At 44.4% G+C, this 17,639-nt stretch overlaps 1 protein-coding gene across 2 annotated transcripts in view; it reads right to left on the bottom strand.

Moving 5' to 3' along the window:
- The window catches only part of LOC116792417 (prophenin and tritrpticin precursor-like), a 610,102-nt gene that overhangs the window by 442,397 nt on the left and 150,066 nt on the right, over nt 1–17,639 (bottom strand). The window lies entirely within an intron of this gene.

The following is a 17,639-nucleotide window of genomic DNA, read 5'->3' as shown; positions in this document are numbered from 1 at the left end:
TCAATAGCCTTAGCCTTTTAAAACTGCATTTTCCATGGAAGGGCAGCAGTGCAGCCAGGGAGCTGCTGGGAGCTGCTGGGAGCTGCTGGGAGCTGTGTGTCCCAGCTGTGTCCCTGGGACTCCCACCCCTGTCAGTGTTTTCCATTTGCACTCCCTGCTCAGTGAGATCATGTCACAGACACTGAACTCTGCTCAAACACAGGCTCTATTTTCAGCTCTGCCCTGCTCTGACAGGGGCCTTGGACAAATCATCCCTCTGTGTTCTTCAGCCTTCCAGTGATGAGATAAGGATAATAATTCTGATTTATATCACATGTGCATTCTCAACAACAGAGTTCAAAATGCTTGGTGGTTCCACTGAAATAGAGCTGTGATCTCCACAGACAACCTCTCTTTCTCTCCTTTCTTCTGCTTTTTGCTCCACCCTAAAATCCAAACAAGTAGTTCTCAGTTGATAAGTTTTATAGGTTTTAACATTTCATCCAATGCAATTTACAGAATATGAAAATGTTAAAGTTTACATTATGGGGAGGGCAAATAATAGTATAAAACAGTTGTGAGATGATTATCTATAAAGTAAAATAGTGAAAAGGGAAGGAGAAGGAACCGATTCCACGAGGGATTGTGAGTTAAATCTGGTTCTTCTTCATGGGGATATGTTTCTGCAAACCCAATCAAAGGCAGTGCTGCAACATAATCTATTTTACAAGCTTGGTAAGTGAAGTGAAGGGATACCGAGCAAGCAAAACCTCCTTTAATACATAAGACAAGGCTCTTGTCCAAAGAGAGCTACTTGTTAAATGAGTTCTTATGGTTTCATGTTCAAATTTCACATTCCAATGGAAGATCAGAAGCTATTTATGAACTTGGAATAAATGCTCCTGCATTTTTCCCAAGGACCAGGACCCAAGGCACATGGAAACCCCTCAGCTGCAGCAGCCCAGGCACCACGAGGTCAGCAGCAACCGTGTCCTTTTGTAGGTGTAAAACCCGGGATGAGCAGTGCCCACGTGTGCCCCTGGATCTGCCCGGTCACACGAACCAGGACATGCTGAGAACAGAAAGACTAAAACTGTTATCCAGGAGGATTTGTCTGTGAGCAGTTGTAGAGTCCCAGAATTCCAGGCTGCAGGGTCTGTGGGAGGGCACACTCCTCCTCCCGGAGCCACCAGTTGATGGGCTGCTCTGGAGATGGCACTTCCCACCACTCCATCCCTGGCCCAGCAGGGACAGGTTTCCACACGGGCTTTGTCACTTTGGGACTGTATCACTTGAATTCCTGCTGCTAAAGTTTTCAAATAGCAAGTAGAGTCACAGAATCACGGAATCACAGAAGGGACTGGGTTGGGAAGGATCTTAAAGCCACCCCTTGCCACGGGACACCTTCCACCAGAGCAGGTTTCTCCAAGCCCTGTCCAACCCGGAGCAGCAGCGACGGAGCAACACGAGCCAAGGGCTGAGCTGAGTGCAACATTGAGGCAATGGAAAGTCTGCTCAATTAGCAGCCTGAGCAACAGGCTAATCAAGGTGATAAACAAATCCATATAAATAGATTATTTAGTCACTCACAAGAGGTATAAGTGCACCAATGTATCTGAAGTATTCAAAGAACAGTGACTTAGCAATTACCTGTTCTCAGAGACAACAACATTCCTAAAGCTCACTGGCACTGAAAATATTTTAAATTAGCAGGTTTTATTGCCTGAATTCAGCTGCATCATGTACAGTGTTCCTGAGCAGCTGCAGGTGCTGGGGAAAATATTCACTTTAAATATTTTATTTATCAGGAATGAAACAACCTGAAAAATTAATAGCAGACTTAGCACAGTCCTATCTGTTCATGCAGATGGAATGAGAGACGTTTACAATGATAAGAGAACTCCTGAAGCACAACTGAAGAGCACAGGACTCAGTGTCACAGGACTTTCTGGGCAGATTCAAGCAGCAATACAAATTGGCCCCCACAAAGATACCCAGTTGTAACCCAAAAGGAAAATGACACAGAATTTAAGGCAACTTTCAATTTTTAAGTTGGACCACTTAGAGGAAACCTTCCTCTCCTTCCTTGCTGTCGCCACCCAGAGCTTTATTCCACACATCCAGGCTCTCATAAAACTGGGAGATGAAGACTGTTAACATTATTTCCTTTGCCAGGCTCACCATGTTATGCAAACCTACTTACGAAATAAAAGTTGTCTTCTAATTCTCTCTGTCTCATTTTCATGCATTGCCCAACACCTTCACTGCTGTGAGGCTCCTTCTAAGACATAAAATTATTTCACTTTCAAAGGCTTTCCCCTTCTAATGTACTTTTACCTAAACAGAATTCTTTCAGAACTCTCTATAAGAGAATCTTTCTTTCCTCTCTCATCAAAAATTAATTACAACTATTTCTAAATGTTGGCTTGTTAGTCTTTAACTGGAACTATTCCAGTGCTCCAGAAGCCTAACAGTCTTCATCTGGTGAGCCTAAGAGCAAAAAGCTTTGCTTTCTCATGATGAATTTAATTTGGAAAAATGTGAACTGTCCAACTAGACATTCCTGTTTTATAGGTCAGAACCAGAGAATAGTTTGGGTTGAAAGGGACCTCTAAAGGTCACTTAGTCCAGCTCCCCTGCAGTACAGAATGGTTCAGATTACAGAATGGTTTGCCAAATCCTACAAAGAAACTGTTTTTTGTGAATGCTCTACCAGTTCAAAATCTCAAAGTGCTAGTTTTTAAAATGGCAGGAGTGAAGGCCCTGTGACAACACAGCAGGTGACACGTTGGTGACATGTGGAGTCAAGTCACTCACTGTGGGGTTCCCACTGCCTGGAGCAGTGGTTGGTGCTGGTGGCCACTGGGATCACCACAAAGCTCGTCCCAGTAAGACACAATTACATAATTCCAAGCTCACAGAATTCACCAGTGTTTTATTTAATTAGTAACATTAACTTGCTTTCTGCTGCTGACTTCCATTTCTGAAACCATGACTGCCCCAAGACCTGGCTTTTACCACTGGCATTGTTTCCTTAGAAGAAGGGCTTCACCTTGAAGATTATCTGGCAAGAAGAGTGGGAAAATAAATATTTAAGGTTCTATTCAACAGTGGGTTCTATATATAAAGTGGTTTATTTTATTGCTGAAACCAAAGAGATTTTACTCACGATAGCAATCACTAATCATAACAGCAGGATGCTATTTGAAGATAAGCCCACATGCGAAAGCCAGAATGAGCTGTGACACATTTACAATAGTGTTCTCAAAAGGCTTTCTGCTCTGTAATTCTGCCTGCTTTGTTGTAGAGTACATTCAATGACTTTTAAAATGACATTTGACAGATTTCATGAAAATATGTGTACATCCCAGTACACAGTCCAACTCTATCAAAATAGCAGCACTCACACCTCCTGGGTGAATCAGCAGAAATACAACAGAGAAAACTCCCTTTGGCAAAATGTTAAGCTCATTTATTGGGGTCTGCATGACAAGGTGTAGTTGTTGAACAAGGCTGCAGAGCTATTTGAATAAATCTGAAGGCCCTGAAACCATCATTCTTGGGCTGTAAGGGTGTTATTACCCAAATTAAATGCTGTTTGCCAGAAAGCCCTGAATTTACAGGGCTGGGCCCCAGGTGCTGTGCACAATTAGCTGAGCTCACCTGCCGAGGCAGAGGGAAGTGCTGCTGGTAGGTGCACCAAGAGCAGTGCTCAGGATGTCTGTTTGTGCACAGGGGTGTTGAGGGCAGGCAGGAGGTCAGAGGTGGAACAGACACAGAAACCCTGCCCAGTTCTGAAGGAAAACAGCTCACTCTGAAAGTGTCCTGGAATAACAACTGAGGCAGCCCCAGCTCTGCTCCCTGTGAGCAGGGACAGCAGCCAGGGAATGGCTGGAGCTGGGTCAGGGCAGGCTCAGGTTGGATCTCAGCAAAAGGTTCTTCCCCCAGAGGCTGGTTGGGCACTGCCCAGGCTCCCCAGGGCAGTGGGCACAGCCCCAAGGCTGCCAGAGCTCCAGGTTTGGATGATCCTTTGAGGCATAGGCTGGGATTGTCGGGGTGTCCTGTGCCAGGGGTTGGACTGGATGATCCTTGTGGGTCCCTTCCAGCTCAGGGCATTCTGTGATTCTATTAACATAATTTTTAACAAAGTCATGTATCTAAAGCTCACAGATTCCAAACACCTGATATTCCAAAGTTAAACTCGAGGCTGTGGCTTAGTGTATTTTCCAAATACAAACACACTGACTTTCCTGTCTCCCCACCCCATTTAGGAGGGAAACTTCACTACCCAGTGCCTTCTACACATACCTGCTCCTGGGATTCCCTGCTGGAACTGGGATTCCTCCTGGGAAACACCAGTTGGAAAACACTGAAGTATTTCCATTCTACTTTTAATGTGCTCAAGGAACAACAGCTTCTCTTATGTCAATCCTGCTGTTTGATAAGTCATTGCAGTGAAGGGCTGTTTACACTTTGTACCCAGCTCTGCCAGCCCTGTGCCTGGGTAAGGACACAGATCAGCCCAGACCCTTCCTGAGCAGCAGCTGAGTGAGGCTGAAAGGGGAGAACATCATCCATGGAGGGAGTGATCTGTGCCATCACTCCCAAGAATATGAAGCTGGGATTTGCTCAGTCAGATCATGGAGAAAAACAAACAAACATACAAACAAAAAAACCCCAAGACAACCCCAAAATAATATTTTAGATAAGAACATTGTAATAGCCAAGACGTACAAGAGGCACTTGGTGGGATTTTTGGGGTGTTCTAGGAGGGCCAGGAGTTGGACTCAATGATCCTCCCTTCCAGCTCAGGGTGTTCTGTTCCAGTGTTTGATTATGTGAAGCAGAAAACACATACATTTTAACTGATTTCAAAATCGAGGTGTAAACTTACTGTAATAACTGGAAGTAGCTTGTTTAATCTCACCTGACCCTATTAAAGGAGAATAAATTCCTTCCTGGCACATGCTCTTCCCCTTGAACCCAGGACAGAAACACTGTCACAGTCTTCACTGCCCAGTAATAATCCCCTCACGGTTCTGACAGGCTCAGATAATGTTCTGACAAAGTAAAATAAGTGTATGAGTGTTATGGGAGGGTCTTCTCCTGCCTGATGCCTGAAATAAGATTACATGACACAGAGCATGAACTTCACCTTATTGTCTAGCATTGTTTTTTTAACAATGTTGTAAATAAAATTTAAGAAGTTAAGGAAAATGTTGTACATCAAATTGTGTGCTATAAACTCACCTCATCAATTAGGTAATTAATTATGGCTCATAGGAGCTCTTGTTACATATGAGCCACAGGCCTCAGCATTGACTTTAAGAATGTTTAGAATAATAAATGTTCTAAGAAACATTCAGCATTATACCAGCATTAAAAAAGAGGGGGGGGGGAAAGCAGATTTCCTTTTCACAATGCACAACTTTCACACTAAAACTGAAGGATTGAACTACCATTACTAGTAACATATAAATTGATATCAAAAACCAAAACCCCAGGATCAGAGCTCACTGTCCATTGCTGTCACGTGAGGGACAGCAGACTGTGCAATGGCAAGAGGAAAGGCAAACTCTTAATTGCCTCAGCAGGCCTAAGGAATTAAATTAAATTAAATTAAAACTTCCTCCTGGGTGCAAAATATGTTGTTTTCAGGAGGACTGAAAGCACTCTGTGCTTTTCATATGAATGTGACTTGCAACCATATGTTCAATCCAAAAAAATCAAGTGTTGAAAAGAATCCTGAAAAAAATTCCTGAAAAGAATTCCAGGCAGTTGATACTGGAAACAAAAATCTTAAGATGGAGATAATTTACCCAAAGTTACAAAACTTCTGGATTTAAACAAATGAAAATGCACAATTTCAAGTAGATAAGATACATTGAGTGACTTTTAAAAAAATAAGTCAATAATTTTCGTATTAAACTGGCGTTTCTGATCATTTTAATATAAAAATATAATTTAATGCTTAATATTATTATTATTACTACCATCACTCACTTCTGGAGCCCACACAGAGGCAGTAAAGCAAGTGCTGTTAGATACCACTTCCCACATCGTTCACAGAATTGTTACCTACACTTAAACAATACTTTAACATGATTTTTAAGCATCAGGTAACCACAGTTCTTTAAAAATAGAGTCTATAAAATAACCACATGGAAAATATGGTCACTCATTAAAACTGGGAAAAAGAACCTCCCAGCTGAAAAGAGCAGGGTTTGGCTCTTAGAGCCCAGGTCAAGCCTAAGATATATATTTTCTTACCTAAGCTTAACACACTTGCTACAGTGTTGATGGCATAAGAGGATTCCAGATATTTAGCAGTGTTACTTTTTAAAAAAAAAAACAAATCTGAACTCTTAAACTTGAAGTTTCAGTAATGGTTCAGCTTTACTCCCATTATGGTTTTCATTGTATTTTTTTAATGCACGTGGAAGTTACTAAACACGTGGAACAGAAAACATAAGAAGGGACAGAAGCCTCATTGAAACACACTTTGATACATTTGGCACATTAGACTTCAGCAAAACAAAGCTGATTTACCCTTTTCTGATATTTTATCTTCTCTAGCCTTTGTCCTTAAACAACAGATACACATTTTGCAAGGAGCTCACCAGGGGAACAGCTGGGGGAAGCTGCTGCTTCTTGAGGCTGATGACATCCACTCAGAACAAACTGGGATTCAGATTTTCAGGATGAGTTGGTCACAGGGAAGGGCTGATACTGTGCTAAAACTGCTTAAAATACTGGCCTGTTTAACAAAAGCCAGGGGGCAAATCTCAGTGCCCTCTGCCTGCTGTACCCGAGGGGCAGGAGGAGAACACAGCCCCTTTTGTGGTTCAGGTACCACAGTTACTTACCACCATTCTCATCACCTGATGGAAAGGCAGGGGAAGAAGCCGATTTTTGTACAGTTTTGCACTTGCTGAGATGTTCAGGTGCAAATGTGAGGTGTGTTACCCCACAGGCTGGGTTTGCCAGTGCTCCCATGAACGGGTACCACACTGACCCCTCCAGGTATGGTGTTAATTTGGTATGGAGAGGATTCCCTCCACATTAAGGTGTCCAGAAACAGAGAGCAAATAAACAAACAGATTCTCTTGGAAAGCAGTATGCCCAGAACCAAGTAGTCAGCCACCAAAAAACCCCAGCAACACCAACAAAACCCCCACAAAACACTCTAGTGACCTTTAAACATCTCCAGTAGACCAATATTTCTACAACACTATCAAAATAATCCTTCAGTTCAGCTGCTTATTTGGAACCCACTCCTGGCATTCCAAGGAGGATGTTTAGCCTTAAATATTTGGGTACTTGCTGAAAATATTTCTTTGTTTGGCAGTTTTATTAATTTTCCTCCCATGCAAGAACCAGCTGGCACTGAGAATGCACCAGCTGGGGTCAGATGCTCAGGACAACAAAGTTCTGTTTTCTTCACAAGAGCTACTTAATTGTGCTTGAATCAAAGGCTGTTTATTTCTATTGGCCTGTATTAACCCAGTACAAAATAAAATATTAAACCAGCAAATGAACAAACCCCCAAATTACCACCAGGACATGGCCACAAGCTTCAGATCCAAAGATGACTGGTGGGTCATGAGGAAAGAGAGCTGTGAAGAGAAAATTATGTGGAATGACTTTTAATAATTAAATGGGAATAACATACAGTCTCCCACATTTTGAATTCTAGTGCTGCACAGAGGCTGCAGCCTCTCCTGTGGCTGAAAGGTGAGGTTTGCACACCCCACCTCTACAATTGCAATTGTCAGGATTTTTTAGGGAACTCATCTGGTCAGTCACATCTTAGACTGCTGACTTGTACCTCCCTGTGGTAGGATTCACACCCTCACTCCTTGGTTTAGGGGAGCTGCTGGCAGCTCCCACATTTCCTCTGTCCTTCAGAATGCAAAGAATAGAAAAACCCCACTTTGCCTGTGATAATTCCCCTTTTTTGGCCAAAACAACTGAATCTACAAGGGCATAGAGTGATGGGACAAGGGGGAATGCTTCAGACTGAGAGCAGGGTCAGATTGGATATTGGGAAGGAATTCTTCCCTGGGAGGATGGGGAGGCCCTGGCACAGGTTGCCCAGAGAAGCTGTGGCTGCCCCATCCCTGGAAGTGTCCAAGACCAGGTTGGACGGGGCTTGGAGCAACCTGGGACAGTGGAAGGTGTCCCTGCCTGTGGCAGGGGGTGGCACTGGATGGACTTTAAGGTCCTTTCCAACCCAAACCATTCCATGATTCTGTGACCTAAAGCCCTTCAGAACACACCTTCAGTCCCACAGCAGGTAGATCAGTATTTCACACATTAAGGTCACCCTGCACAGTGTCCAGCAATCAAACCAAACTCACAGAGCTGAACCACTTCCCTGGAGCCTTTGACAACATTTCTACGAAATGCAATAAAAAGTGCCACTGAATAAAGAACCAAAATATAATCCAACATAATTATTTCAAAACATTCTTCGAATGAAAACAAGAAGGCCATGTGTACCCTGCAGTGTGAGCTGGTGAGCCTGTGTGTGGATTTTGAAGGACACAGAACATCAGAAGCAGCTGATGGCACTGCAAGGCTCAGGGTGTGGTGAGGGCACACAGACCCTCTGAGAGCAGCCTCTCCTCCCTCCCTGGGCACCTCCAGCTCTGCCAACACGGAGGTGGGGGGCACACCAGGCAGGGGCTGGGTAAATAAACACAGCAAGCAATGGAGTGTTGGCAAGTGCTCCAGCCTGGGAATCTGCAATACGGGCTGAGACAGAACTGCAGCCTCTGGCTCCTGAACAAGCTCATCCCTCACAGCCCTGCTGCCTCCACTGTACCAGAGCCTCTGGAGAGAGAGCTGCTAATGCCTGTTCTAGTGCAGCACAAGGGGATGCACTGTTTGCTGCTTCAGTCATGGAAACCCAAGGAGTTTTCATTTAATAAATGTGAGAATATAGAAAAGTCCATGGAGGTAAAAGCTCCCCAGCTCAGCACTGCAGGGTAAGTGCCATCCTGTGTTAGTCATTGCTGAGCAGAAAAACAACCCAAAAGGCTTTTTTAGTGTGTAACATCATGTTTGCTTCCACAAAGAATTGTTCTGTTTTCCTCTAGTTCAAACTTGCTTTCAATTTCCTTCGTTCCTTTTTGTTCTCCTACTGCTTTTGCTCAAGTTCACTCTTTTCCATTTGATGCTGGGTTTGTGCCTGCTATTGTTGCAGGTTTTATTGTTACTAAGGAGTAAACACTCTGAGGAACAGTGAAATCCATTTAGTGAGGCAGAACAACTGTAAGGTGTGAATTACTGACTTCAGTATTTTAACTCATACCCTTCATGACACTTTGTCTCATTAACTCTCCAGTTTTCCAACCGATTCTATTTATGTGCTGCGTGGTGGCTTTGCACTGGATATTGCTACATTATTACAGTCTTTTTCTGTTCACAAACTACACTATAATCAACCCCCACCTTCTCTCTTTGGGGTGAAGAGGACTTTGTTGGTGCCTGTTGCCCTACAGGTTTGATCCTCATGGAGGGCTGCAAATTCTCCCTGAAGGTTTCCATCCAAATGGGGCATTTGTGAGGCCCTGAGTCTTTGTGGATGTGTACAAGCTAACAAAGAATGAGCTCACACAGCACTCAAAATCACAAGGTTTGCTTTACACAGGGGTTCAGTTGTGCAAAACTCGTGCCCACTTACGTAGGGTTTGGATGCCCTGGGTTGGGTGGGATCAGGCTTAGAGCAGAAAGTGGGAGCAAACACTGCCAGGGACAGTGAGGCTGAAAGCACCTTCCCTCTGTGCAGAACCACATGAAAATGTCACCACCATCATGCTGAAGTTCCCCCCAGGCTCCACTTTTCCCCACACCAGGGTAACGACAAACATGCTCAGGAACAACTGTGCAGTGCTGAGGCTGAGTTAGCTCTGCTGGCTGTGGTTGTGCTCCTGGTCACTTGTCTAAACTCTGCCTGGCAGAGGAGTTCAGGTTGGGCTGATCACTGCTGGTAGAGACTGGACTGGAACACTGAAACACCAACCTTCTAAATATTGTTCTAATTAGAGCTTTGATCCAGCTTCCATTAAGGGTAGGCGATTGGCTTTTATAGAAAAAAAATAATGGAAAACAGCCTTTTCCTTTATCTTTACCAAAAAAATTACAACAAAAATAGCCCTTTTAATGAGTTAATATTTCAAATAAGCTCAGACTATCCCATGGCTTGGTGCCTTATTAGCAACATTTTGTGAGACGTGGTTTCTTTGTTATCTTAATACATTCTGAAAAATAACTCTTTTAGTGCCTCTTCTATTTATGACTCACTCATAATAACACAAGTGACTCATGCTGTCAAATTACAAGCTATTACTTTAGAAAATTATTTTTTCCCCTTCCTTTTCAGTAAAATATGACAATTTTCACTATTTTGTTACTAAGGGCAGCTCCTTACTACTTAACAGGTTCTCAGAATGCCACAAAAGACAAAAGCATCTCCCACCTCTTGTCTCTCTCACGGATGAACACATTTGAAACAGAACAATTATTTAAAACTAGTTCCAGAACGTCAGAGCTTGTTTATCAGTGAATTGTATTTCAGTCATCAGATTTTATGTAGACAGATCTGCTTCTTTGTTTTATTTAAAGATGGTCACTGTAAGCTATTAGCACATGTTGGCCTAAAATTAATTCCATGGGATACTGTTGGCACAGGCAAAGACTCAAGCGTGCATTGCAGGGATTTCTGCAGTGAGGGTGAGTGGTGCTTTCATGTCCAAAGTGTGAGAGGATGTCCCTGGGTGGGAATTTCCTTGCCCAGCTGGAAACAGAGGGTTTCCTGGGTCAGAGAACACTGTGCAGCTTGTTGCTCCCTGAGAGCTTAGACATTCCCTCTGGCCACCTTCTTTCCACACGCACACTCCCCACTCTGGCCCTCACTTTTTTCCAAGATGAAAGCAGAACATTCCACATGGAAAACTATCTAAATAGCTCCTGTACTGCTGTCCATTCTGCAGCGTGTCACCATTTTGTCATTGCAGCCTTGCCTAGTGATGGTAGAAATCCTGAAAGGCCAGGCCCTGAAAGCCCAGCTGACTCCCTTTCATGTGAGGAAGCTGTTGCATCCTGATAATTTCCTCTAATTACTGTCCCAGATGAGAGCCGGTATTGTCTGGCTTGTACCCGTTTAACCTCAGTGTGGAGATCATCCCTGGAGCATCCTTTTATTTAAATGCTATTTCCCCCTACCCATTTTGCCTCCTTCTGCATGGATGACTCTGGAGGAAATCCTCCATAATCACCTGCTGTTAGGAGTGGTCAGAGTTGCAAAGGAAAGGCTCTCTGGAAGCTCTTTGTGAGTGTCCCTGTCTGCGGGAACATCCGTGATGCCACGATCCAGAGGGTGCCACACACGGGCTCCCTCACACTGGACAAGAGTGTTTGCAACTCAGGGCATTATTTCTAAGAAGATTCTACCTCTGTCCATGTGTCTTACAGATGAACAGCCATCATTCCCTGGGGGAGACACATTTCTTCTGAGGGAGATGAAAACACCAGTCAGCAGCATCTTTATTCCCCGATCTCCAGAAATGCAGATGGAGGGATCCTGATCTTTCCTGGGTGAAGGGGGAAGGCAGATCTGAGCAGGTCTCTTTGCCCTGTGTGTTCCAGGCATTGCCAGCTGGCCCTAAACTGCCACCCAGGCACTGATCAGGGGCTTTAGAAAGCCAAGGAACTGCTCCTTGGCTCAAACGTCTGCCACGTTGGGATATTCCTGTTGTGATGGCTGCAGTTCGGGAGGAATCACTGAGCTCCAGGTCTAGGCCACACGCTGCCTTTTCTCACATGGATTCTCTGCCAAAAGCAGCATCCAGAGCATTTTTCTTCCTGCCAGACCCATCATAATCTGTGCTTTAAAGCCTTTTCTCCTTTAATCCCATCAAACTTATTTCCTCTGATCTGTTCTTATGTTCATAGAGAATAGAGTCAATTCCTTCATTTGATTGTTCATTACTCTTTCCCTTAATGTGTTGTAATGTTATTAGATTCTCTTTTTCTCCTCTTCTTAGGTCAAAATTCAGCCTTGATGGGAATAGAAATAACTCAGAGCTCCCAAGCCTTTCTTTGGGATGATAACAAGGTATTTGGTGTATGTGAAGCAGCCACTTATTCAAGGCTTGACAGGAAAAGACAACCAGAGGAACTAAACCAGCCTCTCTCTCACTAGATATTAAATTTTGCCATTAAAGTGTCCTGAATGCAGAGATACATGTACAGGTACCATGCAACTGCTGCACCCACTGGAACATCTGGATTGGTGCAGCCTGTATTTAGAAATAAAGCTGTGCCACAGGTACATCTTAAGGATTTTCTCACTGTCTGCACTGAAAGATGGTTGTCAGCAATGAGAATAATTCCTTAGAAGCGACAGACTTGTAACAAAATGTTTGTGACTACAGCTTTACACTGCCTCACACTTGCACTGGAAGAAAACACTCCCTTATGGAAAATGGAATTAAAAATGAATAAAAGGTCTCAACAGAGACCCTGACATATTCATAAGCACAACAGCTTGAAGTAAACTTATTTATACTAAATGCAAAAATAAGGCATAAGATGAACATTTGAACTGAGAATGGAAATAGCACTTGAAGACATAACATGGCAAGTAAGAAGAGAGAACTGGGAAGAAATGAGTGACTGGGTGAATTATAAACATGTACACAACATCTGCTCCATGGAAAACAGCAACTGCAGCTCCCAATCTGTTTAGTAATTATGGCAAAGCAGAGCCCAGCACTGCAAGAGAGGCAGCACAGGGAGCAGAGAACACGGGGCTGTGCTGAAGGGTGAAGGTTTATAAATTGCAGGAAACAGTTTATTAATACACAACTGGAGCAGGCCACCTGCAGTGGTAAACACAGTACCTGGGATAAAAATAGCTCTGGAGATAGAAAGGACAAGTAGTATGAGGGAGAATATGGAAAATGGCTTACTGCTGGTGTGTTCACAGCTCAATGCAATGGGGAGAAATATGAATCAAGGAGAAACATTGGTTTCCCATTCTTGTTTTAACTTTTCACGCTTCAGGAGAAGGACCAGAGAAACTGTCCCCAAATCTGGTGCCTAATTTACAGACAAATTGTCTCATTGAAGTTAACAGCTGAAAAGTGAATTTGGGTTCTTTCAAACCAAAAACAAAGCAAAGGTTTTTGAATTTTGCCAGTAAAACAAATAACAAATGGAAGATTTAATGTCACCTGAAGACCTTGAGTCAGACAACCATTATTTACTAAATGCTTTTCTTCCCCAACTTAAAAGCTGATGCATTTCCTATGAGAAGAAAGTAGAGGGGCTGTGCTGTGGAGAAGACAGGGGCAGCTGTAACCTCAAACTTGAAATTGGTACAAGGAAGAACGAGCTGAAAAGGAATGGTTTTAATCCAATCCCCAATACCAGACTAACACAGAATTGTAAAGCTTAACACATGAACAAACCCTCTAGTTTGTGACACTGTGCCCCAGTGTCACATTATGTATCTCTGCCCCAGTGTCACAGGGCTGTACCTGTGCAGTGTCACATTATGTACCTGCGCACAGTGTCACACTGATGTACCTGTGCACAGTGTCACAGGGCTGTACCTGTGCACAGTGTCACACTGATGTACCTGTGCACAGTGTCACAGGGCTGTACCTGTGCACAGTGTCACATTATGTACCTGTGCACAGTGTCACAGGGCTGTACCTGCGCACAGTGTCACAGAGCTGTACCTGTGCACAGTGTCACATTATGTACCTGTGCACAGTGTCACATTATGTACCTGTGCACAGTGTCACATTATGTACCTGTGCACAGTGTCACAGGGCTGTACCTGTGCACAGTGTCACAGGGCTGTACCTGCGCACAGTGTCACATTATGTACCTGTGCACAGTGTCACAGAGCTGTACCTGTGCACAGTGTCACACTGATGTACCTGTGCACAGTGTCACAGGGCTGTACCTGTGCACAGTGTCACAGAGCTGTACCTGTGCAGTGTCACATTATGTACCTGTGCACAGTGTCACACTGATGTACCTGCGCACAGTGTCACATTATGTACCTGTGCACAGTGTCACAGGGCTGTACCTGTGCAGTGTCACATTATGTACCTGTGCACAGTGTCACAGGGCTGTACCTGTGCACAGTGTCACATTATGTACCTGTGCAGTGTCACATTATGTACCTGTGCACAGTGTCACAGGGCTGTACCTGTGCACAGTGTCACATTATGTACCTGCGCACAGTGTCACATTATGTACCTGTGCACAGTGTCACAGAGCTGTACCTGTGCACAGTGTCACATTATGTACCTGTGCACAGTGTCACACTGATGTACCTGTGCACAGTGTCACAGAGCTGTACCTGTGCACAGTGTCACATTATGTACCTGTGCACAGTGTCACAGGGCTGTACCTGTGCACAGTGTCACAGGGCTGTACCTGTGCACAGTGTCACATTATGTACCTGTGCAGTGTCACATTATGTACCTGTGCACAGTGTCACAGAGCTGTACCTGTGCACAGTGTCACAGAGCTGTACCTGTGCACAGTGTCACATTATGTACCTGTGCACAGTGTCACAGAGCTGTACCTGTGCACAGTGTCACAGAGCTGTACCTGCGCACAGTGTCACATTATGTACCTGTGCACAGTGTCACAGGGCTGTACCTGTGCACAGTGTCACAGGGCTGTACCTGTGCACAGTGTCACAGGGCTGTACCTGTGCACAGTGTCACATTATGTACCTGTGCACAGTGTCACATTATGTACCTGTGCACAGTGTCACAGGGCTGTACCTGTGCACAGTGTCACATTATGTACCTGTGCACAGTGTCACAGGGCTGTACCTGCGCACAGTGTCACAGGGCTGTACCTGCGCACAGTGTCACATTATGTACCTGTGCACAGTGTCACAGGGCTGTACCTGTGCACAGTGTCACATTATGTACCTGTGCACAGTGTCACAGGGCTGTACCTGTGCACAGTGTCACAGAGCTGTACCTGTGCACAGTGTCACAGGGCTGTACCTGCGCACAGTGTCACACTGATGTACCTGTGCACAGTGTCACAGGGCTGTACCTGTGCACAGTGTCACATTATGTACCTCTGCACAGTGTCACAGAGCTGTACCTGTTTACCAGTGTCACAGGTCTAAGCCGGCAGCCTTGACCCAGGGGGCAGCAGCTTCCAAACAAGTCTATTACCAACAACTTACTCAAAGATATAATTCTCCATACACCATCTGAATGGTTATTTATGCCACCACCTCACTCTGTGTCACAATAAGAATCAAGCCTCTAGGGGTTGTAAGTACCTGTGAGTAGCTACAAATACCTGGTTGTTGCTCTGGTACAGTGGAAGGCACTCTGTGCTCCTGTCCTGTTACTGCTTCCTCCAAACATTGCAAAGAAAGACTGTACCCTTAGGATTTACTTTTTAAAAATTATTTTTCCTCAAGACCCTTTCCCTGTACTAAAAATCAGCAGAGGATGTTCATGAAGGACTGACATGTCATGAATGCCAAAATCAACAACCAAATAGGGAAGGCAATGCTGCCTTTATCTTCCAGTAAACACAGGGATTAACGAAGAGGAAAGATTGACACCTGTAAAACCTACATCCTTCATATAAAGCACAAAAGCCTTCATATAAAGCACAAAAGTCAGCTAACATGCTGGTAGGAAAACCTCCCCCTTAAGCACCACACAATAACCCTGGCTGCTCATCCCGAACAGCTCTTCACTGAAAAGGTGTGCTCAAGGTTTCATTCATCATCTGCCCTGCTTTTTAAGGGGGTAGATGGGGGGATAATGATTAAACTGTGTTGGGGATGTAATATTAGGGAGTAGATTGGCTTGAAGACTAATATTACCCTAGCCTGGCTAATCTAATTCAATAATTCCTTGCAGCATGGCTGTTAATCAGCTGCTGACAGGCAAGGGAAGGTGGCAGGAAGCCACCCTAGAAGAGCAGCCAGGCTGTGTGCCCCTCTCCCAGCCCAGGGACCGTCTGTGGCTGCAGCACTGGCTGCTGTTTGTGGAGGAACAGAAGGAGCACTCCCTGCTCTTTCTGGAGCCTCTGGCAACAAAACTGCTGTGTGTGCTCAGGGAAGACACCACTTTCCTCCTTGTTCCCTCCATCAGCTCACAGGAAACTATGAGGGAATTTACAAGTGATCCCATTTTCCTCAGGACTCTCAGCTGCCCCAGGTAAGAGTCCTGTTAACTGGGATCAGGGAATGGGAACCAGGAGAACAATCCATGCCACTTTACTGAAAAGCATGAGATGGGCATAGGTTTTCATTCCCTAGTTCTGCCTCACAGACAACAGACCTGGGGCTGACTTTAATGAGCAGAGAGAGGCATTTCAGAAATGGCAATAGCACTCTCAAATTCTAATGAGTACTCTCGTGGGGTTTTTCCTGATAGATTTCAGTATGACAATATTGTTATTTAGTATTTAGTAGGATTCAGTATAATAACGTTGTTGTTATTAAATGTTTCCCTAATGCTCCTCTCCTCCCCAGCACCTGACTGACCCCAGGCACAGCCCAGCCAGCAGTGCCCGTTTGGGAAAGGACATCTCCTGCCCCTCCCTCCACACAGATAACACAACTTTCCCTCAGTTTCAAATATTTTCTTTTAAAGATGAAGTTTCCCATGCATTCTTAACCCTCACAGGCACTAATTACTGACCACAGCTGAACCTTTTAAATGACTCCTCACTCACATTTGCCATACCTCGAGTCTGATGGATTAAAAAAACCCCAGTGAAAGTACATGGTAAGACTTTCCCCCATCCTCTACTAGGACATTTTAAAAAGAAATAACTGTTATATTACAGGAAACACAGTTGTACAGAAACACCTTCAATATAAAGTGTGAATTTTGTTACAGACTGCAGTGGTGATTATTTGATAAACTAGAGTGAAGCAGAGCAGCTCTGGGAGAAGAGCTCAGCTCCCACCGCTGAGCCCACAGAGCTCCTCACCCTCGGCCACCAACACCTCATTTTCAGTTTGCTTGCGTTTTCTGAGGGAAAAATTCCTTGGAATTGTGTTCTGTCCTTAAGCATTGCAACCCTGAAGGGGAAGCCTGTTCCCTGAGCAGCTCCCGCAGTGTCAGTCTAACGCAGGCACACAGGAACACAGATCTGCTGCTGCTCTGGGACAGCAAACCCAGGGCTGCAACGACAGCCCGAGGCATTTGCTCAAGGATTTCATCACTCACAGACTGGGTCTGCTTGTTTCTTTTTTAAAAAGAAAAACTTTTTGTCCACAAACCAGCACGATGTGATGAACCTGCTGTTGCTGGGATGCACCAAATCCTGCTCCTGCCCAGGAGCCAAATCTGCTGAATGGGAGGGGACCGAGTCTGGGGTCTGAGGGGGCACTGACTGTTTTGTTGCCTGATAAACCTAAAAATTCATTTCAACTCACATAAGACATGTAACTTGTAACACATATATTGCCAGCAGCCCTTCTCCCACTCAAGGGAACAAACAAGCGCTAAGTGAACAGGGGAAAAACTCAGTATGAAATGTAAAAAACCCCAAGTCTCATTTTAATAAATTTAAAAAAATGAAATTAAAAAAATAAATGTTGGCCTTTACACTTGCAGTAGCGTGCTCAGAAAGATTTA

Source organism: Chiroxiphia lanceolata, chromosome 11 (assembly GCF_009829145.1).
Source record: "Chiroxiphia lanceolata isolate bChiLan1 chromosome 11, bChiLan1.pri, whole genome shotgun sequence".
NCBI lineage: Eukaryota > Metazoa > Chordata > Aves > Passeriformes > Pipridae > Chiroxiphia > Chiroxiphia lanceolata.
The sequence above is the reverse complement of the archived record's forward strand: the minus strand, read 5'-3'. Positions and strand labels throughout refer to the sequence as shown.